Source organism: Pleurodeles waltl, chromosome 4_2 (assembly GCF_031143425.1).
Source record: "Pleurodeles waltl isolate 20211129_DDA chromosome 4_2, aPleWal1.hap1.20221129, whole genome shotgun sequence".
Taxonomy (NCBI): Eukaryota; Metazoa; Chordata; class Amphibia; order Caudata; family Salamandridae; genus Pleurodeles; species Pleurodeles waltl.
In genome coordinates, this window is record NC_090443.1 from 610659340 (window position 1) to 610682410 (window position 23071).

Genomic DNA, 23071 nt, shown 5'->3' on the forward strand with positions numbered 1-23071 from the left:
TAGAATAAAAATAGTACCTCGATCAAAGTGCCATCAGTGGAAGGACTGCAATCAAGCTGAAGCCACGAGTACATGGTCCATGCTCCAGCCGAAAAAAGACACAGTGAAGGCAGTATATAAGAGTGACTATGAAGTTAACGAATGTTAAGCAATGGCTGGGCGGCAATATCTCTTGCAAGCGGGAGCACATGCAGCGCCTGTGCTCTCGTATCCAAGACTTAAAAAGTACTATAAAAATATAAACTGCTGCTAATGTCTTACACTCTGTCTAATTGTTTCTTCACCACACTGACACTCTAAATGTCATGCATTACCCCTGATATTCATCACCTATGTTTACAAAAATGAAAAAAGACCAAATCAATAATCTTTTAATGTTGCAGAGAAGGTTATCTACGAAGTCCACTGCTCTGTGTCCTGGCTTGTGCTGACAGTCTGCTACAAATGTACGTTTTTAGAACTATTAACATGTATTTATATCGCTGTCTGTAGCTATAAAACTATTCGAACCCTAGGATGTGATAACCCAGGAAATACTTCTGTTTTTTTTTTACTGTAGTCAGGTGGGAGAGTTCACCTTATACCTCTACTATTTATGTTTCATGTATCTTAAGATGTACTTTAGCAATAGCCTTTTATTGTGGCAGTGTGGTTTATACACACACACCCACTGTCACGTGCACACTCACACACATTTATGCCACTCCAGTAAAAATAAATGTGGCCCAATAACACAATATTTATAATAAGTTCTCCACTTAACACAGATACACATTTCTATTACTGCAGTCCATTGGTCAAATTCCATGTTGGTACCACAGTACAACTTAATTGATACTGTTTAAAGCATCACAGATTGCACTCTAGAATCACTTTACACAAGAAAACTGAGATAATTCTCGCAAAGACACTTTATTGTGATTTTAGCACACTGTGTGTATTAAATAATTCTGTTTATTTTGACTGCACAAGCAGAGACAGCATGACATTAAGCATACATTCATATTTGTTGAGTGTCATATGCTATGTATTACCATTGTTGGGGATCAGAGGGGCATGATGAACCATAACAACATTCATAATACATATCATACTACACTCTACCCTACTGCATAGATACTATTTATGCAATGCCAGGTTTAATACAGGTGTTATTTGGAGCAACAGACAAAGAACCTGACACTCATTACTTCAGCACAAAGGTATAATCCCATGTTCTTGCCGCCATTAAAAACACTTACTGCGTCACAGATTCCATTCCAGAACTGCTTCACAGCAGAAATCAACCAGGACCGTACTCAAGGTCTAATTATTTAAGTATTACTGTCCTCGCCTGTGGGCAATAATGGCGGCTAATTTCTCTCCCTGGACTAATGGAACCAAGGGCGCAAAGACGGTTTGAACAATGTTTCCATTCTCCGGTGCTCTCTCTGCCCCTTCATAAGCACAGCTGTTTCGTCTCCTCCCGTTTGGTTATGTTTTCCAGTTTCCATTTTTTTGGGACTGACTGGGCTTGACTATTAGCAAAACCAAAGAGAAGAGCCAGACAGCCATGGGTGAACAGACTGCTTCTTAGGACCCGGAGAGGGAGCTGCAGAAGAATAGAACCATGTTCTCCCAGTCTCTGCGGTTAAAGGAACTCTCCGACCCCCATGGCCAATGGCACATTAAGGGACATCAGGAGATTGCAGAAGGCTCCCATTGCTGGCCTGTAATAACAGTTATAGCCCACAACGAAGCATTCTGATTGGATGGCTGGGGCCCAGCATTCCACCTATGGTGCTAATGTGATTTTAACTCTCGGCACAGATTTAACCACTTATGCTCTGGGTATGGTTTAAAACACTTGATTACAAGTACTGCACATAAAATGACAGCATGGCATAAACCATATACAGCGTCAAGGAGCGTAATTTGATATTACCAATGCCGAGGGATATTTATCATAACAATGGTTATATGTCACTCAATAGTTCTGCATTATGGGTCAGATGTACTAAATGACAACTCACAAAAAGGGGTCATATATTGTGCCAGTTTTTAATGTTATGATGTGGCGTATGCATTATAGGTTGCATCTCAAAAAACAGTGTCATAAAGAGTCATAGCACAACCTGCCAAATATTTAAGCAGGTCGCTTTTGTGACACCCCTTCCCCACCAAACTGTGATTAGCTACAAACCCAGAGATTATGGCCTTCAAGGGGCAACATCCCTGAATTTGCATCCCAAACTGAAAACCTTTTATTTTTTTTATTTTTGTTTTGTTTTACACAGCCTGCTTTCTTAAAAGAAATTGCGCTACTTTTTAAAAAATAAATGTTTTCCTGGTTGTTATACCATTTGGGAAAGCGGGCAGGAGACCCTTGGACCAGTGTCTATTTCTTGGGGCGGTGCAGCGCATGGTTTGGGAGAAAGATGACAAAAAATATATATATAATAATAATTTTTTTTTTATACCTTTTCACCGCTCAATCCTCAGTCCCCCACCTCAGACACAGGCTCCCAGCTTGCCCTGTGTCCAATCCTCACGCTGCTTTCATGCTGCTGGCAGCATGAAGTAGCGTGAGGATCGGACAGAGTGCCCAGCCAGGGTACTCTGAGGCAGAGTGAGAGTCTCTGCCTGCTGTGTTGCCGGGTTGGAGAGAGCCTAGTTCGCATGTGTTTTTGGCTGGCCCGAGATGGCCGGCCAAACACACATGTGCACTGAGGTTCAGTTCTCTGCACGCCCACTCCGTCCCCGTCATCACCCGTGGCCCGCCCCTTTTACAAGAAAATGATAATTATTATCATTTTCATGTAAAGGTTTTGCAGCTGCAGTTGCTGGTGGTGGTGGGGGTGGTGGTGGTGGTGGTGGTGGGGGGGGAGAAGGGGGGGTAGCAACACTCCTCCACCATAGCAGAGGAGCTGCCCTGCTGTCGACATCATTCACAAAGGGGAAGGTGCCATAAGGAAATACTTTAATCTTTGCGAATGAGTTATCACCTCCTTTGAAGTGTCCATAACGAATCAACTGATAGCGGCCACAATCCCAGTAGTGCAGCAATAATACATACCAGACCAAATAGCAATTAGGACTGAATTCCCCTCTCAAACCTCTTCCTAACTGAGACTCAGTGTGGCTCGGTATACTCATTTTCCACATCCAAAATGCTTTTCTGACTTCCAACACTTGGTGGGGCACTGTCAGTGTGCTCCATGCAGATTCTTTACCTCTGTGCTTGCATCAGTGATATGGCGCTAGAGAAACAGCAACGTGTTGCTTAATTTGCATGGGACCATGCAGTGTCTGTAGACCATTCTGACACCTGAAAGTGCAATGAGAGGTTAGGGTGGGGGAGGGTGCGGGGGCGAGTAAACAGAAAGCAGAAGCACAAGCCTGTTACACCCCGGGGCACTTTTAATAATATTCGTCAGGTATCCTATGGGCTCTACATAGGAAGACTGCTTAGCCTATCTATTGCTATTTGCAATAGTTTTTCTGCCAGCTAAAATCACATGAGTTGATATGTCAGAACTGAGGTGTGGTGGCAGAATTCTAGTTTGTAAAACGTACACTAGAAACGCAGGGGGGGGGGGGCAGGATTACATCACAAAAAGCTTTAAACTGTCTCCAACACAAGCAACCTGAAAACTTTGAGATGCTGAAACATGGAATTTGTGTTAGGGGACCAGAAGTCCAGAAAGGGGACCAGGTCTGCAAGTATGAGCTAAAGGAGGCAAGGTGAGCATATGAAGGAAATATAAGAAAACTCAACGTGCAGTGCAAGTGTGAGCTGCTTACTAAAGAGAAAATGTGCAAGTAGCAAAGGCGAGCCCAGCTGCAATTCATCTGGATATAACCCAGTGCTCATCACCAGTCTTTGCTTAAAGGGCAACCAAGTTCAATGTTAAAGTAATCCTTGAACTACTGGGGGGTAAATAAAGGGAAGGGTGCCAATGCAAGCAGCATGTTTTCAGTGTCTGGAAAAAAGAGGAAGAGTGGTCATTTTTAAGCTGGTGCACAGCCTCGGTAGAGGCCGCACAGCACAAGGGGCTAGAAGACCATTATTAAAAGGCAGTAAGGGTTTCAATGTGAAAGTGCTAGGCTGAAGAACTTCTGACATTTAATCTTTACATCTGTAAACGGCACATGTATTTCAAGGACCTCAGTTGCCTTGCACAGGCCCATCGTAAAAGAAAGACATCTAAGGGGACTGGTGCAGTACAATGATGGTCAAACTTAGCAGAAAACTTTACTTTTATGAACCCAAGTATTGAACTCCTTCAGAGACCGGATAAAAGAGAAGAATGGCAACATTACTACGATCCTTCTAAGATGAAAGGCTTCATTTGAAGTCTGTACACATTCAGCAGAAATGTCAAGGCTAGTCTCCCCATGAGTGCCACCTTGGCCAAACATCCCTACTCCTAGATAACTCCAAAAGTGTATGCGAAACAAGAACCACAGAAAAAAATCAGTATCAGCATCAATGACCAAACAATTGGTAGTAGAAAAATAAGGAATAATGAGGTTGACATGCCATCAGAAGCACCAACAGGGTCAACTAATGCTGGGGTAGAGGAAGCCTATAGAGGCTGAAACATGGCCAGCAAAGCCTATGTGAAAGCTGCCACTTAAGAAGGGATATCAACCAAGAGCTGGAAAAGCCGGGAGTTGGTCTGGCAACAGAGCCAGAATGGAGCTAGGCACCAGCACATGTCCTCCAGGTCAGTAAGCAGATGCGAATATTATAGCGAGATCATGGACAGGGAAAGGGTCTGTCAACCAGCTGACCTATCCTGTGACCAGAAGTGGTAACGTTGACAAAAAGAGCTCACTCCTTTGTAGTTTCTTAACTTGTTGAGGGTGGTCTTCTCTGTGGACAAAGCCTTTCTTCTGTCCTTGTCTCAAGAACGGGAAGTGGAGATGTCTTAGTTGCTCCCCGCAATCCAATGCATGGAGCCATGACCCATAGCAGAGCTGCGTGCAAGCTAATGCTCCAAAGGCAGACAGCAAGGGATCTAAAATGGATCCCAGAATGAAAAGGAATGATCCTGGCCTTTTCCGAGGATACATTTTCCTAATTGTACTACAGACTGATTTTTAGAAGTGAAATTCTAGCTGAGAGCAGCAACAGATCTGTGCCAAAGGGTGCAGAAAAAAACACGAATGTTAGCTTGCAAGGGAGGCACCATATACAGCTCCATGATGTCACATCTACAAAAGCCTCTGAGTAGAACTGTTGCCATGGCACCACCTGCCAGCGCAAGAGGGATATATCAATTTTCCAAATTCAGTCTGGCACTTAGAGAGATTCTTGCAGTGAAGAATCTGCAGGTAGAAGTACACATCATAATGTCACAGTTACAATGCCATCAGGATAAATAATTACTTTCTATTGTTGCCTGAGTGACTAAACAGTGTAACTGGAAGTGAAGCCTTAATCTGAGCCAGAAGCGCTTCTATGTAGAAGGCAAAAAGCATTGGTGACAGTAAGCATGCTTGTCGAGTGCAATGAGGAACTGAAAAAGACATAGATTTGACCCCATTAATACATAATGCTGAAACTTGGCCAGATTATCGGTGTGACAAAGCATTAAGGGAGACTATAGAAATTATGCAATTTCAGAAGAGATCACAAAAAGTCCGTCAATCGTACTGAATGTTTTCTCTGTGTCTAGAAAAATAGGATCCAGATGGGCCTCATCAGTATGGGTGATGTCAATGAAAGTAGTGATCTAGTTGGTATGATCAGTAGTAAAGTAACAGGCTATAATCCATGCTGCTCCATTGCGACTATCTCGGCTAAGAGAGTTCACCCAGTGGGAGAATATCTTGTCAAATATTTTCCGATTTGAATTTTGCAGTAATATTGGCTATCGAGGTGAATTCTGAGAGGCTGAAGGGTTGCATTAACTTCCCCTGGACCTCAGATGGTAGAGTGGGAACATTGCAAAAGAGAACAACAGCTTCATGTACTATGTCTTTTCAGTTGTGGTCCGCTGCTCTTCTTCATGATGAAATGCTGAGAAAAAGCATGAGGATATAGTATGGATGACTCTACCTCTATAAATGGCTTAATTTCCTACAATACATATACACTCACTGTTCAAACTATGCACAACCTTGATGATTTCCACAAAGAACGCTATAAGTCCTACATGCTTTATAAAAAGTTGATTTTACATAGCTTCACTAATATAGGACTCAGATGAATATTGATGTACAAAGATTTAACATCTAAAATGGCAATTATATTGATCATTACCATGATGTAAAAAACGAAACGTTCAAGTCAGGAGAATATAAAAGGAGAAAAAGGAAGACATAAATCTAAAGGAATACTCCCACTCAGAGTTTTGTCATTCTTACAGGGGGCACTCCAACCTTATGGCCCCACCTTATATGTAACCATGCGTTCACAAGAACTCAAAATACATACTCAATGAGACTAGAAAATTGTGATCTACTACATTAATTTTCTAGGGAGACAAATAAACCAATACTTCCTGCAAGGTTCTGGTAAAATGGCTATATCTCATCACTACAATAAGATGTCACCAGCTGTTAATAGCATTGTACCTTGGGCTGAGGGCCAATAGTTACCCATGCAAAAAACAAAACAAAAAGAAAACAAAAAAAGAGTACCACTTTGGGTGTTCTTCAAAGCCCAACAGAGTGTAGCACATTAAACTATATTGAGAAGAAGAGTTTCCTCCTTTATAATTCCCTAAATTAGAAGGGGTGGACTTCTTTATGGACAAAGCTTAGGCGGTGGACTTCTCTGTGGACAAAGCCTTCCTTTTGTACTTGTCACTGGTTATTGGGATTAGTCTTGTGTACTCAGCAAATCATTCAATGCTTTCATTCCAGTTTCTTTGTGATAGGTTACCTTAATAGTAGTTTGGTGCGATCAATAGTGGGGGCTTAGCTGAGTTTGCAGGGATTTACTACTGTTATGTTGCATGGATAGAACTTCAAAAGGAAAGTTTGTGATATTTGATACGAGTTGTGGGTAGTTTAAAAATACAATAATAAAGATTAAGTCAAACATGCATGTGACTTGAGAAGGTTGTTCTCGGAGAGGGAGGGAGGATGCATGCAGATTTTAAAAGGGAAGGATAGGATAATTTGAAAGAAAAACAAAAGAGGCAACAATCAGAAGTTAGGTCACTTTTCATGCCAGGTCTAGAAATACAGAGGTTGCTTTTTGGGATAGCATGCAATTTGAGGATGTAAGACTGTAGAACGGAACAGTATAATTTGTATGTTATGACAGTGATATGTTAGGTGGTTTGCTAGGCACTGGAATCAGGTGAACAATCTGTCTACTACAAGGCTAACTCTAGACCACCACTGGAGCAATGTTAGCTGATCAGCGCAGGGTTCAGAAGCATAAAGTAATGGCTGGGCATATATACTGGGAAATAGCAAGAGCTTTAGGCTTTGCTCTAAGGTAACAGTAACCTCATGATCATAGGAATGTAAGAGAATGTATGGGTAATTGATTCTAACACTGATAAAGAGATTCTGCGAATGGTGGAGTGGATGAAATGAAAAGCTTATTAGAAAGGGGAAGATAATTACACTTACTCAAGTACTGCCCTTTGGAGAATGGTGGGGGCAGGTTGGGACTGCAGACTCTGTTGTACAATGTAAAAGGTGTCCATTTAGTTGAGGCCCAGCCTTCTATCTTTCTTGATCACAGGCAAATGCAGAGACCTCACACTCCTTTGTGCACGCTCTAGGCAGGAGACTACACTGCTGTGAGGGGCACCATTACACAAAGGCTATGTCTGGAGAACAGCCAGGAAAATTCATTTACATTCTGGTACTAACAACTAAAATTTTCTGGGAGGTATTCCGTCCTCTCAAACTATCATTAAGCTTTTCTGTAACAATATCTAAAATGCTAATTACTCCAGTGCATGAGTAATGCAGGTTTCTGAATGTAATTTACCATGTTGTCCTGTCACAGATTGTACTTGTGATGTTTTCATTAACTGTTTACATTATAACAGTTTTCAAACAGCCCCTGCTGTTAACATCTCATTGGCCCTTGGTGCTGTATAGAACAGGATCAATCATTACTCAGTTCTGTGGCAGTTTGTATAGCTTTATGGACAGAAGAGGGAGAAAATAACAGTATTGCCCAGATAAAGTCTTCAATCAAAGCTGTGTACTCCATTCCAGATGGAGGCAGCACATAAGGAGCAATCTGCATTTTATGCCTTTCTAGAATGGGTGTAAAACTTCAAATAACTCTTAGACACCTTCTACTTCAATCTGAAGCTTATTTCTGCGCATCTGGGGCTATGTGTTCAGGGTGCTAAATTGTACTCTTTAAAGTTATTAGCCATTCCCACGTACTTTTTCTGCATAGCTTTGAGGTGGTGAGTAACAATTGAAGGGGCAGTGGATACTTAAGCAAGGGTTGATTATATGTATTTTATCATCAATTTAATTCCTAGAATTACCTTTCAACGTTAGTTAAGATTGGTACCACTCTTAGAGGAAGGAATCTTTCTTCTTAAAGAATTGCCCCTCAATTCTAAAATGTAAATGAGTTAACTTAATGTAATTAAATATTTACCATTTGTTCGGGTAAGGTGATGCATATGCACTAAAGGTAGTGTTATCTAGTCTAGAAAAGATCGTGTCTTTCCAGACGCACATCACTGCCCTAATGCAACTTTGCTCGTTTCAAGTAGGGCACTCAAGAATCCCTTCAGATACCTCACCATCCCCCACCGAGTCATTGGAAGGATGGCAGTGGCAGGTGCACAACACCCATCGGGCTGAGAGGGCTTTAGTCCCTCCCCCTCAGCACCCTTACCCCACTCCCACCCCATGCTCTGTGGACCTGGCTGAGCCTGCCAGTCAGGACGCCAAAAGCCATCTCACCTAAGGGGGTGCCCTGGCCTATATTCTAGGGGCTGTTTACAGCTCCTCCACCCTTTGTCTCCTGTTCCCCCTGCGCCCCTGAACTTTCTGCCTAATCAAGATATCTGCATAAAACTACACCAAACCAAGCGAAATGCTGTGTGTGAAATCAGCAGGTCACACCACAACAAAGAATGCAAGTTTAAAGCAGTAAATAGGTGTCTTGCCTTCTCAATTAAATTTAACAAACTGTCTATGACATTTTAATGTAATTCTATAGTTCTTAGACATTTTTTTTTTTTATCAGTATTGTGAGACCATCCATATCATGGAACTCTTTTAAAAAAAAAAAAAAAAAAAATGTTGCGTTCTGCCTCAGTTATTTAAGATTGTTCTATCAGCCTTTCTATTGATGCATGTGTGAATGCAGACTAGAGCTGGGGGAGCCAACAAATTAACAAGGACAGCAAAGTCAGATCCGAGCCAAGAGCCTGGCACAGATCTTAGCGCCCGTAGATGAGCAGAGCCCTGAACATACGTGTTATGTACTTTGTACAACAAATCCCATAAGATATGAGGAAGTCTCTTCAAAGTTCAAAAATGTGTATTTCTTTAAAATGAGAAAGCTTTGAAATTATTAAGGCATATTATAGCACTGCAGTGAGAAATATATATTAAAAGTAATAGTTTTGTACAACTGGTAGTATGAAATCACATATTTGAAAGTGCTTTCCTAAGCGATGATGAAGAAAAAAAAAGAGATTTTGTGTGAAATAAAATATTTGCCTAATATAACACTGTTTAAGCACTGAAGCGTGATTTATTCAAGTTTTCTGGCTTCATCCAGTCCTAATCAGCCAGTAAATGGGTATCTATTTGCTATTCCTCATGTTAAGGCTTTGTTTTTACCTCTTTGTGCATTCTGCCTCAGTTTTTAGAATATAGCGTAAACTTGACCCAAGGATATTGGTTACAGTTACATTACACAAGGTCACATGCATTGTTTGTAGGCATGGGGAGATTAAGTGGTTTTCCGAGAATCACATGATGATGATGAGCCAACACCGAGCGTCGAACCTGGTTCTTCAGTTCCACAGTAAGCAGCTCTGCCTGTAACACCATATCTTTGACAGAAGGAGGGAAGAAGAAGCCACATGAAAGCTTGGCTCATTATGGGCTCGAGGTTCAAATAGGACCTGTAACTGCGCCAGAGCCAGACTTCTGACTCAAACTTTCAGAAGCTTGTCCACCTATAACGCATATGTGCATGTTTGTGTGTATGGTATGGGTATAATGACCAGTAATGTGCCTTACAAATCCCTTAAGGGACATCCCAGTCTTTCATCCTTCTAAGATTAATAAAATAGGTTGCACTAATTTGATGGCAGTCGAAATGAAAATTACAGTGCTGTAAAATAACAAAATCTACTGTAGGATGTGCTAGAATCTCTGCTAACGGGTTATACCCCATTCCAATTCCATAGATCACAAAACCACCTCTCTCTAAAACCCAATAATACCTAGTTCCTTCTAGCTACTCTGTTCATCTCTTCGATCACTTGAATGATGCCACAAAGCCCTTACAAACATTATTACTATTCCATTTGCTTTATAACAAAAAATCACAAATAAATGCATGGAACTGTTTCTCTGAATGCAGAAGCTTAAACCTAATAACTTATATTTCACTTGCCTAGCTGTAAACCTTGGTTTCCAGGAGTATGTGCTATTCACTGTAAAGCAATTTAACATATCATCGGGGTGGTAAGCACTATAAAAATGCAAATAGAATACAAACCCATTGGTCATATGTACAAACATTTTTTGAGGTCGCAAATGGCCCAATTCTGAGAATCAGGCCATTTGAGATTGTAACGAAAGCATTTTGCAATGTATAAATGCCTAATTGCAATTTGGTAACTTGTTTCCGAATCACAGTTTGGTTGTGCAATTCAGTATTTGGAAGGGGTGTGTTTAGGGCATCCGTTTCCAAATACTGAATTGCAGGGGTATGTATTGTTTTTTTATGAACATATTCCAATAGAAAAACAATGATAGTTTACACCTCCTTGAAGGTGGTAACCAATTCACCAACAAAAAGGGTTACCCAAGACACCCCTTCTCCTTTGAAAATGTAAACAAAAATATTTTATTAGAGCGGGCAGTGGACCATTGCCTGCTCTTAAAAAATAAACGTTTTTTTTTTTAAACATCCAATGTTCTCTTAAAGAAAATGGGCTACATTTAGAAGAAAAACATTGCTTTCTTAAAAAGCAATCACAGACATTGTGGTCTGCTGATCTCAGCAGGCCACCATCCCTATGATGGTTATCATTCCTCCTGGGTCGCAAACTGCGACTGACCTCATTAATATCCATGAGTTAGGTCGATTTATGACCCACTAGGAATCGCTATTTAAAAGTTCAAAGTTTTCATGCATGAAGAATTGTGATTTCCTAATTGTAATTTGGTAGGAATTATAATTTGGAAAATGCAATTCTTAATCTTTGTACATCTGGCCCCTAATACTTCTTTCATTTAATTATTTCATCAAAAGCAATGTGTTCATGAAAGTTAGTGTTATAGTGGGCACAGCCTACGATATGAAAAAAAGAAAACTTTAAAAATATTGAAGCAAACCAGCTGAAGTGATTTTCCAATACAAAGAACAGTTATGCAAGCTATACCTTTCCCTAAATAATGCATGAAATCATGTCATACGTTTTTAGTACTAATGAATAGTTTTCTATGGACCTCTAATGAGTTTATTCATAAGCTTCATCAGTGATGTACTACTGCCTTATTGCACCACCAGGAGCAGACAAAGAGTGCCATTTCACTGTGGTGAGCTGCAAGTAAGGTTTTTAAGGAGTGCACAGCCAAAACAAGGTTGCTGTTGGAGCAAATTATCATTGCACCATTCCTGTCTCTTATCAGAATGTTTTGCTGAAATTAGGGGGGGTGAAGAAGTTCAATGGTTACCCTCAGGCAAGACTTAATTGACCATGCTATGTTAATATGTGGCACGGCTAAAAGAACCAGCAATGTAAGAACCATAGAGAATGAACTTGATGATGCCATACCACATCACGCTAAGATTTGAGAATAGATTTTTAGTTTTTAATGTTTTTGTTGGAAATGCGCACTAGTTGTGAATGATTTCAGTTTACCAAGGTTCAAGCTAGGATGCCAATCACAGTAGAGAAATAAAAGTGAGAATGGTGTTGCTCTATTCAATATTCTACAGCTACCAGTGTACATGAGTATGTTAAAAGTTTTGGTATTGTTTCTGTATAGAGCTGGCACTTTAGGTAATCCCACTTCATGCTCAGTTTCTGTCTTTCATGAGTGTCTGTATAATCAACATTTTCCAAACTTCCAAACGTGGTGTTCATTTTTCAACATTCTGTTTGTTACTGAGGTCGGATATGAGGCATTACCCCTACTTAATGCAACACAGTTGATTCATGTATTAACTCTGTTCTGCCAATTTTATGTCAAGAACGGAGGCTCCTATTATGCTTCTCTAACTTGCTTTATTTTAAATAGCAGCAGTCAAGAAAACTACAATTCCCATGGGGCTTAACAACAGAAAAAGCCAATGGGAGAACAACAGAAGGAACAGCTGCACCAATCACCATACACGGTCCTACGTAACCACTAAGCTTGACTGCGACCAGCCCTCTTTCTTGCTGCTCGCAGTCAAGATAAGTGGTGTTTTTATTCCTCTCTCATGTTGTTTCATTGTTTATTATTATACGTGTATTTATTTGTACATACATTATCGTTTACTTGTTTTTTTGCTTAACGCATAATTATTTTCATGTTCTTTGTCTTTGCGCTCGTCGCAGCGTTCCTTCCAGCCCTTAGGCTTTGGAAGCTGCGCTCGCGCGCGTCCTGAGGCATTCTGCCTCCGTTTCTGAACGTTCTAAACGAACGCTCCTTACCGCTGTGTGCTGTTTTTTCTCTCCACACGCTTTTCCGGAGTTGTGGCGCCTCTCCTGCTCTTCCCTTCAGTCGCTTTGCCCACGCAAGTACTGCTTCAACCTTTCCCGGTCTGGACACGCCTTAGGGGCGTGTATTTATTTTTTCTTTCCAATACTTCCTGGTTGACTTAACCCTTTCTGCAAGGGCTTTTTTCTCCATGATACAATTGTATCTGTTTCTTCCTGTACCATACCTTTTATTATTATTATGGATCCTCAGGAGTCTTCATCAACCAATATGAATGATTTTGGAACCCTCATTAATGAGGCTGTGGCTAAAGCTGTTTCAGCTTCCATGTCAAAAATGTCAAAAAAAATTGAGACCACTGTTCAAAACATGGTCCACAAATCCTTCCTGGCCCATTCTGCGGGGGATAGCAGAAAAAGAAAATCAAAGGATTTGTACATTCAAAAACCATCCGCTGGCGCTGTTTTGACTGGTGAAGCTTCTTCACCCATGGATGAGGACGAGTTTCCTCCCAGGCCTCCTTCTCAGGAGGGGAATAGTAATGTTTTCAGTAAATGCAAATCTAAGTCTAAGCATTGTGTTATAGCGCCAAAACAAATTGTTATCTCGCACATTTCAGATACCGATGACGATGTCGGTGATGCGGATGAGGCAGATGACGCCTCAGATATATGGGGTTCACAGTCTCAGGCTTCCCCTGCTAAAAAGCCTAAACTAAATGTTTCGGACCCGTTCTTTGCCAAAACCGTTTTAGACGCGGATGGTAACCCCATGTTCGATCCATCACTCCTTCACCACCCTAACTCCACAGAGTGGTCTCCGTCATCTCACGTGGGTAAATACATTGCTTCCAGGTTGAGAGTTCCCCTTGATAAGCAGACAAGGTCTAAATTGAGATCTGAGTGACCCAGACCATCACTTTTTTCCCATATTACAGAGACCCCTTCAATTGACGAATCTATCCTTACCTTTTTCTCCAAATTCGGAAAGGACCCCCGTAAGGGGGTAGACAAAGCCTGGTCAAATTGTCAGGCCAAACTGCTGGATGTAGTGGGTCCCCTAGCTCGTATTTTAGACCTCGCTGAATCAGCAAAAATGGACGAAGCGGACATTGATCCGGCTGAGCTATCCTTATGGACCCATAGACCCTTTTGTCTTCTTGGCAACGCTAACGCCTCCATGAGTCACGAGAGAAGGAAAGGTTTACTCCTCAAACTGGACCCCAAGTTGTCAAACCTGGCCAACATGGATCTCGGCATTAAAGCTGATGGTCATCTTTTTGGCGAAACCTTCATTAAAGACTTGGGAAAATTCGTTTCCACTTTTTCCTCAATTGACAAGGCTCAACAAAACATCAAGGTGTTCAATCAATGTGTTTTTGCCAGGGCCGGTACAGGCAGGAGCCGCTCTACCGGCCGGTCCTTCCAGGGATACAGAGGCTCCTCTTACGCCTCTCATTCCACCTACGCATCTCAAGCCTACAAGCCCCAGTTCTACCCACAACGTGGCAGAGGCTACAGGGGTCGTGGGCAACGTCGATTCCGATCCAACAATAACCAAGGTAAGCCCTGCTTCTGGCCTTCCTCCAATAGGGGGCCGACTTCATTATTTCACCCAAAAATGGCGCACACGGACTTCAGACCCTTGGGTTCTCAATACCATTCTAGGTTACCAAATAGAGTTCTACGCCACTCCCTTCCAAAGGTACTTTCCCCCTCCCCCTCATTTTTCCACAGAGATGTCCACCCTTATTTCAGAAGAAATAGTTTTGTTACTATCAAAGCGAGCCATCCAAGAAGCTCCTCTAGATCCCTCCAGTTTCCTCAGTTCTCTCTTTCTGGTGCAAAAGAAGAACAAGTTCAGGCCCGTGATAAATCTCAGAGATTTCAATCAGTTTGTCGTTTATCGACATTTCAAAATGGAGACCATTAGACATCTCAGGGACATTCTCCTTCCCTTCGATTTCATGGTACGTCTAGACCTTCAGGATGCCTATCTTTCAGTTCCCATTCATCCAAGTCACAGGAAATATCTTCTGTTTCAATTGCTAGGTCAGTCGTATCACTTTTCCTCCCTTCCATTCGGCCTTTCTTCCGCACCTTGGTGCTTCACCAAGCTAATGAAGCCGGTCACGGCTCACCTCAGATCGTTAGGCATCAGACTTCTAATTTATCTCGACGATATCCTCCTACTACATCAAGATCGTTCTACTCTCTTATCTCAGTTGCAAATAACTTGCTCCCTTCTCTCCCAACTCGGTTTTCTTCTCAACGAAGCAAAGTCCAATACTCTCCCATCTCAAAGAATAGACTTCTTAGGGTTCGAGATAGACTCCTCTTCCTCGACTCTCCATCTCCCGTCACAAAAAGTACATACCATAAAGACGGAAATTCGGAAAACACTCAGTGGATCGCAAATTTCTCTCAGAACTCTGGCCAGGATTGTGGGTCTTCTGTCTGCTTCCATTCAGGCCATTTTTCCGGGCCCTTACATTACCGTGCTCTTCAGAGGCTCAAAATCCGTCACCTCAGAAGAGGTCTTGCCTATTCAGAGATGATAGCTCTCGATCACGAGTGTAGTTTAGAACTCCAATGGTGGACAGACCATTTAGACGCCTGGAATGGCAGGGCTATATTTCCATCAGCCCCCGATCTTGTGTTAGAATCCGACGCAAGCCTGACTGGTTGGGGCGCCCGCTGTGGCTCATTCTCGACTGGAGGTACATGGTCACTCGAGGAGTCCAGATTGCACATCAATTATTTAGAGATGCTTGCGGGCTCCTTTGCAATCAAAAGCCTAGCAAAGGACAGAGTGCAGTGTACCATCCTCCTCCGCATAGACAATGTTTCGGCTGTCCGTTACATAAACCATCTCGGAGGAACCAGATCGAAGCCCCTAGAAGACCTCGCAAAAAGTCTTTGGGAGTATTGCCTCCTCAACGAGATTTCCCTCTCAGCAGAATATCTCCGAGGCTCCCTCAACCAAACGGCGTACTGGCACTCACGCTTCCTCAAAGACTACAGTGATTGGAAACTTCATCCCTCAGTTTTCCGTTCTATACTTCACAAATGGGGCCCTTTTGCCATAGACCTTTTCGCTTCCCGTCTCAACTCTCAGTTACCCCTCTTTTTCAGTTGGCGCCCAGACCCTGCCGCTTTGGCCTCCAACGTTTTTCTACAAGACTGGTCCCAATCGATCAATTATGCGTTTCCTCCTTTCTTAATGATCACCAGGGTATTGGACCAGATCAGGCGCCAGAAGGCCACATCAGTGCTTGTAGTCCCTTTCTGGCAGTCGCAAATGTGGTTTCCCCCTCTCTTGGAATTGGCAATCGACTCCCCCCTTCTTCTCCCTTCGTTCCCTTCTCTTCTTCTGGACCCACGAGGAATTCCTCATCCCCTTGTCGTCAACAACACTCTTCAACTCTCAGCATGGAAGGTGTCGGGACTTCCCGACCTTCCATCCCAATTTCGGATGAAGCCACGGACCTCATCAGCAAAGCCTGGGCCCCAGGTAACTGGAAGGCATATAGCTCTGCCTGGTCGCTTTGGCCTAGCTGGTGTGTGGGAAGGGACCTCGATCCAGTTTCAGCAGATATAAAGTATGTAATTAATTTTTTGGCTGCGCAAGCTGGCTTAGGTAAATCGTACAGGACGATTAATCTATACCGATCAGCGATTTCCATGCACCATGATCAAATCAATGGAAAACCTGCAGGGGAACATCCCCTTCTTTGTCGCTTGTTAAAGGGAGTAACATTTTCTTTTCCTCCGCAACCTAAATACTCAAAGTTGTGGGATATGAATGTAGTACTGAATTTGTTTTTATCTTGGCAAGATAATTATGAGTTGTCTTTAAAAATGCTTTCTGCCAAACTCACCATGTTACTCTGTCTAGTTTCCATCAAACGTTTATCTGATGTTTGAGCTCTAGATGTTTCTTCTCGGCAATTTGCCCCTTCAGGTGTATTATTTTCTGTTCACAAACGCACAAAATCTAATTTGCATACAGTTTTTTACCCATATTTTCCCAATCAACCTAAGTTATGCGATGGACAATGTCTTAAATGTTACGAAGAACGCACGGCTGATCTCAGAACGTCTTCCTCTTCCCAGTTGCTCATTTCCTTTCGCAAACCCCACAAACCTGTTTCTTCGGCTACGCTTGCCAGATGGGTTCGCTGGGTTATGTCTCTGGCAGGTATAGATACCTCTGTTTTTCGGGCTCATTCCACTAGAGGTGCGATGGCCTCCAAGGCCTTTTGGGTTGGTTCTAGCTTGGAAGACATTCTGAGATCAGCCGATTGGTCTAATGATAATGTTTTCAGAACATTTTATTGTAAACCTGTACATACTGCAACTTCTGTAGTGATTAATATGCTTTAAAAAAGCATAATAGGAGCCTCCGTTCTTGACATAAAATGTAGATTTTCCTAGTAATTTATGACGGAAAGTCTTAATTTTATTAAAGACACGGAGGCGAGTATTATCCCGCCTCAAGTAGGACAATTTTTTCCTAATTTTGTCTTCTTTTCCCTCTCTCACAGCAACATCCTCAACATCTCAACCAGCTACCTGATCGGACCCTGGTTATACCGAGCTCGTACGCTCCTTCTGAAGCCCAGACTTCGTTCCAGCGGAATCTCCTGAACGTCTCCCGACTTTCTCCTTGTCTCTTCTTTTGCCTGAACTTTCTTCAGGAACTTTGTTCTTTGATCCTGGCAGTTGCAATCATTTTGACTATTTTTCCGTTGTTTTCACACATGGACTAACCTCTCGCATCAAGAAAGAGGGCTGGTCGCAGTCAAGCTTAGTGGTTACGTAGGACCGTGTATGGTGATTGGTGCAGCTGTTCCTTCTGTTGTTCTCCCATTGGCTTTTTCTGTTGTTAAGCCCCATGGGAATTGTAGTTTTCTTGACTGCTGCTATTTAAAATAAAGCAAGTTAGAGAAGCATAATACTCGCCTCTGTGTCTTTAATAAAATTAAGACTTTCCTTCATAAATTACTAGGAAAATCTACATTATGCATCGGTATTGTATGCTAGTAAATACAGTATAAACAGAACAATAACTACAAAATTGTGCATAACCAGTGCCATTTTTGCAAAGCTTAATTTGGTATTGGGCACCCAAATATTTTCTAAGCACTGCTTTTAAGCCTGATTAGGTTGAGACTAATGGAAATGGAAGAGTGCGTTACAGAATGCACCATAAGATGCTGTTTGTCCCAGAAACTAGAACCTGAAATTCTGCATCCTACCAAGTCTAATGGCTTGATACGTACTAAAGGAAAGAAACATTTGTTATTAATCCTTCTAGATTTTCTTGAGGGAGAACCCTAAACCCATAGTAAGAGTTGTTACGCTAAGTCCAAAGTTGCTGCCCAGTGCGCTGAAATCGCCTTACTAGCCATGTATCATTGAGACCTGCCACCCTATATCATGTATTATACCAGAAGAGTGAATGGGGTCCCAACACGTGATTTTGATTCAGTTCTGAAGATGGCTTCGCTGCCAAAGGTCTAAGTGTTAGTCATCCCCCTTCACCCAAAAGTTTGGGTCAAGTTGCGCCCCTGGTCAGTGGTGACATTTTCCTTGGACTGTGTCACAGATCGATATTTTGAAAGAGCAATATTGTACACTCGCACATCATGGCTTAAAAGCTGAAATAAGAGGTCAAAAATTCGGTTGCAGCTACTTGGCCAAGCATGGATCTCATACAACCAGTGCACTGGTGATCCCATCATAGACTGGCCTGGATACTGTCCACTAGGTTGTTTATAGCCTTGATACCTCTCTTCAAGCGCACAGGAATACTATCTTGAGACCTTCTGGGAATGCTTCTCTCAAAAAATAAGACACATACTCTTGTCTGTTTTAGGCAGCAGTAACTGTTTCAACAATAAATAAAATATAAGTGTTCATGTTTAGTAAACAGATGACCTGTCCCTCAGCGGGATTAGCATTTCAAGCACATGGTGCCTAGAGACAATTACTGGTGAATGTAGCTATCTTTAAACATTCTAGTCTATAAGATAGTGTATAATAACCTCTAAAAGTACAAAATATATATAATTTATTCTATATGTTACATTGATTTAATAGTGACACCGGCTTTGGCTATACCTACACTCTGAAACTCATCCGAGACATTCCGCCTCCACCTTCCCACCCCAGTCCCCAAATGCAATTATTTCTCTGCATTAATTTTTTTAAGAAAAGTGAAACTGAAAGGAACCACCCGACATTAGATTGGGAAAAACAACACAAAACAAACATTTGCCTCACCTACGTGAGCGATATTGGCTTTGCCAGTGTCTTTTAGCCAAGCTGTAAAGCAGTGTGGTGGCTGTTCAGCATGGCCAAACATTAGTAGCATGGTGAGGAGGAGAGTGGTGTAGAGGAGACTGGAGTAGAGTGGCATGAGTGGTTTGGAATGGCATAGCATAGATTGGAGCGACGTAGAGTGGACCAGCATAGGGTGGAGTGGCATAGAGTGGGGTGGCACAGAGTAGACTGGAGTGGCGTACAGTGCCTCAAAGTGGCAATGTGAGGAGTGGAGTGGCAAAAAGTGGAGTGGTTGTATAGACTAGAGTGTAGTGATGTGGTGTAGAGTGGCATACAGTGGAGTGAAGAAGTGGGGTGGAGTGGCGTGGAGTGGCATAGAGTGCTGTGGCATAGAGTGGTGGAGAGTAGAGTGGCATACAGTAGAGTAGCATAGAAAATGGAATGGAGAGGCGTAGAGTAGTGCAGTGGCTGTAAATAACTAGAGCTCCATAGAGAGGGCAGATTGAATGAAAGTGACATAAATAATATGCAGTATGGTTGTGTTAAAAGTAGGAAAACACATTGCACTTCCAGGAATAATACTGAAATGCTTCAGAAAGAGAAGGAAGGACAAAGATAAGTAAGAACACATGTTCTTGGTCCATTCTCCATGGAGGAGCTATCTAACGCAAGTAAGGAAGGGAAGCCTAAAGAAGCTAAGCAATGGAAAGTCTCCAAATGAGAGTGACCATGAAAACAACTAATGATATGCTGTAGGAGGGCTGTACGCCCACTGAATCGTAAACAATATGTCTCACAGCATAGCGCATGCGCTGTGTAGGAGAGATCTAACAAGGCTGTAGCGGGTGGAAAGTGCAGTTGTTACGTCAGAGAGAAATTGCATTTACCAGTATAAACATTGTTACAATGACTACAATGATTAACTGTTCCAGGCCCCTCCTACTATCCCTCCCACTGAACATCAGAGTGTTAGACTCCCTATTGTTCTGTCTTCTAAAAACTGGAGCGGTGAAGTTTTAATCAAAATCACTTCTATGCGCTATAGCTGGAGAACAACCGACCAGCGAGTAGAGGTGGACAAACCACTGAAAACTCAAGTCAGGCTCTGACTCCGCTCGAGGTCCTATAGGAGGCTTGAGCTCATAACGAGCCGACCTTTCATGCGACCCGTGCCTGCTTCCTTCCCTTCCTCTATCAAGGAGGTTGCCTCAAGGCCACAGCTGCAAACTTGGGACCTGGAAAACCATTCCCCAAGTCTCAGTCAGTCACATCATGCTGTGATTCTGGGCAAATCGCTTTAATCGCCCCATGCCTATAAACAATAAATTAACCCTTATGTAAAGTAACTGGTGCTCATGAAAAGCGCTTTGCGCTTGCATTATACAAAAACAGCGGGAAAAATGCACAGAAGTGAAAACAAAGAATTAACATAAGGAAAAACAAATAGATACCCAGTTACTGGTTGATTTGCTCAAAGTGAAAACCTGGGTATAATGCTGCTTTCCCAAATAAATTGCGTGACATAAGGCAAATATTTTATTTCACAAAAATGTTTTTCTTCACTATCGCATTTGAAAGCACTCTCCAATATGTGAGTAAAGAACATCAGTTGTACCAAAGCCTACTGTGTTTGATTTAATAGACTTTAATGTTGCTCTATAGAAATCTGAGCCATGATAATTGTCTTGCCTCTCAGTTCACTAATGGTTCATATTTAAAAACTATTACTTTTAACCAGTACTTCTCAGCGCAGTATTATAATGTGACGTGTTAATGTCAAAACTTCTACATGCTAAAGAAATATCATTTTTTTAATGTTGAAGAGACTATATTTTACGTTTTTGTTTTTTTTAATTTACCCAGCAAACATTGTGAGCGCTCGGCCTGTGCACAGACTCGAAGATCTGAGGCAGACCCTGGGCTCACCGTCAGTTTGTCAGGCCGCCCACCTCTACCGGCTAGCATAAACGGGCAGCTGCGTTGTAAACACAGCTTACAACCCAGAGCTTGGCCAGGACAGAACGCGCGTCGCTTCAAACTGTGTACTCGTGTGGTCACGTCTGACCGAAAAAGCCATGTAGCACCGCGTTGAAATCACGAGGGGTTGAAAGGTGGCGGGGGCAGTTAACAAATAACGGAGCATTTTACTTTGTGAATCTATTTAGTCACATTTCCGTTTCAAGTTTCTAATATAAGTAGAGAGAACAAAACACTAGCAGAACACATCCAGCATTTGGAATCAATTTAAATAAGAACAGAGTCAAAGTCATTTAAATAGCATCCACAGATATTACGGCACGTGCATGAGCCTCTTTACGATACGAACATTCATTAAAAGGAATATTCTCGTGTATCGTGCTTATAAAGTTCTTACCGTCAGATGCAAAAATTGGAATGCCCGATTTTTAACATTAAGAAGAATTTGAGAGTTTCACAGTTTCGAAAATGAAGACACAATATGTAGTTACTCTGCGTTCAAAGACTAAACGATCTTACTTTTTTCAGCACATACATTTGCCATTAGTCTGTTGCAATAAAAACAATCAAGGAACAGGAACCGCAGCTACTCCAGCAAACTTTTCATGCCTTGTCGAATCACTGTACTTCCTGTCAGACACTCTATTCCCAGAATGCTCCGTTTTGTAGTTTTTGAATACTGTTTCGATGAGGCACAGAGATCTGCGAAACATTTCTTCCACTGATTCTCAACATTTAGTACGTCTCGCTGTTACCTGAACTCTTGCAACATGTAACTTTGAACCTCTCCATGAACGGATTATTCATTTGCTTTGTCACTCGCTAAATTGCATACGAGAAAGTAATGTGATATATAGGGTGACCACCTGACATTGAGGCAAATTCTGGACAGGACTGTAAAAAATTCAGGACAAAGGGTCAAAATTCAGGACAAAAATTCAGGACAAAGGGTCAAAATTCAGGACAAAAATTCAAGAACTAAACATCAGTTTTACAGACACGCGCAAGAGAGGCCATGTCTCACTATGTTGTCAGTGCATTTATTTACTCTTTTTTAACATAGCACTATTTATTAACTGTGGACCTTTTGTGATTGCCTCCTGGGGTGCTACATTCAGGTGTCACATTACGTCCTTGTTCAGTAGTAAATTAATGCCCTTCACGGCAAGGCCATCACCCTACCCAAATCTTCCCGATCTTTACTGAAGAGAAAGTAACAGCAAAATTTGGATTATGTTTCTGAACATTTCAAAACCCCTGGCAAACAGTTTGGGAAACATTAAGGTAATTAACCTTATGCTAGTTTAAACAAATTGAACAAAAACATCTGGCTTACCCCAACCGCCCATGGACTTTCAACCTATTTTTTTTTAAAGAGGCAGGGCAGATGGTGTGGGTGAAAGTCTCACACCTAATGACAGGATGTGATGTACCCATAACTTGTCTGTAGTCGCACTGCACTAGAGTGTATGTTTGGGACTCTACATTTATCTCAGAAATGGGAGCCCGGACTACCAATCAAAGATAATAAAAGAGTAGGATGAAATTGAGATCACATGGGAGATCCACAGCAAGTAATTCAAAGGGTTGTTGCTAACAACTGGATAAATAAAGAAGAGAAGAACAAGGTGGGACAATCCCTAAAATCAGACAAGATGGGTCCACCAAGACTATTTGAAGGTATTGGGTACCTGGGGAGTTGTCTGCACACAGGAGCGAAACAGAAGGGGCACTGTCAAGTGGCTGAACAATCAACACCCATCCACCTTGGCAAACTCTTCTGGTGCAATGGTTCTCTGTTAGTGCTGGTGAAGGGTGAGCAGGGGCCAGACCCCTTGCAAGGTTGTGCAAGGAAATTGCCCACTTTGTCCATGTCTTTATATGGTTTTGAAATTGAGCAAAAGCCAAACTAGAGATCTGGGTTATCCCTAAGTGTCAAGTACACATACAATCATCAAAATATTTGGGATGTAAATTGCACAAACAAA

General features: G+C 42.0%; 1 protein-coding gene across 4 annotated transcripts in view; it reads right to left on the minus strand.

Annotated features, from left to right (window-relative positions):
* EXTL2 (exostosin like glycosyltransferase 2) overlaps positions 1–21715 on the minus strand; it is a 62520-nt gene extending 40805 nt beyond the window's left edge. For 2 of the 4 annotated variants that reach the window (XM_069232177.1, XM_069232180.1), the window contains exon 1: positions 21603–21715. The gene's annotated coding sequence lies outside the window, so the exon portion shown is untranslated. Of the gene's footprint in view, positions 1–21480 lie in introns of all 4 variants that reach the window. The other 2 variants (XM_069232178.1, XM_069232179.1) reach the window with 2 other exon arrangements.
* Positions 21716–23071: the final 1356 nt, after the last annotated feature.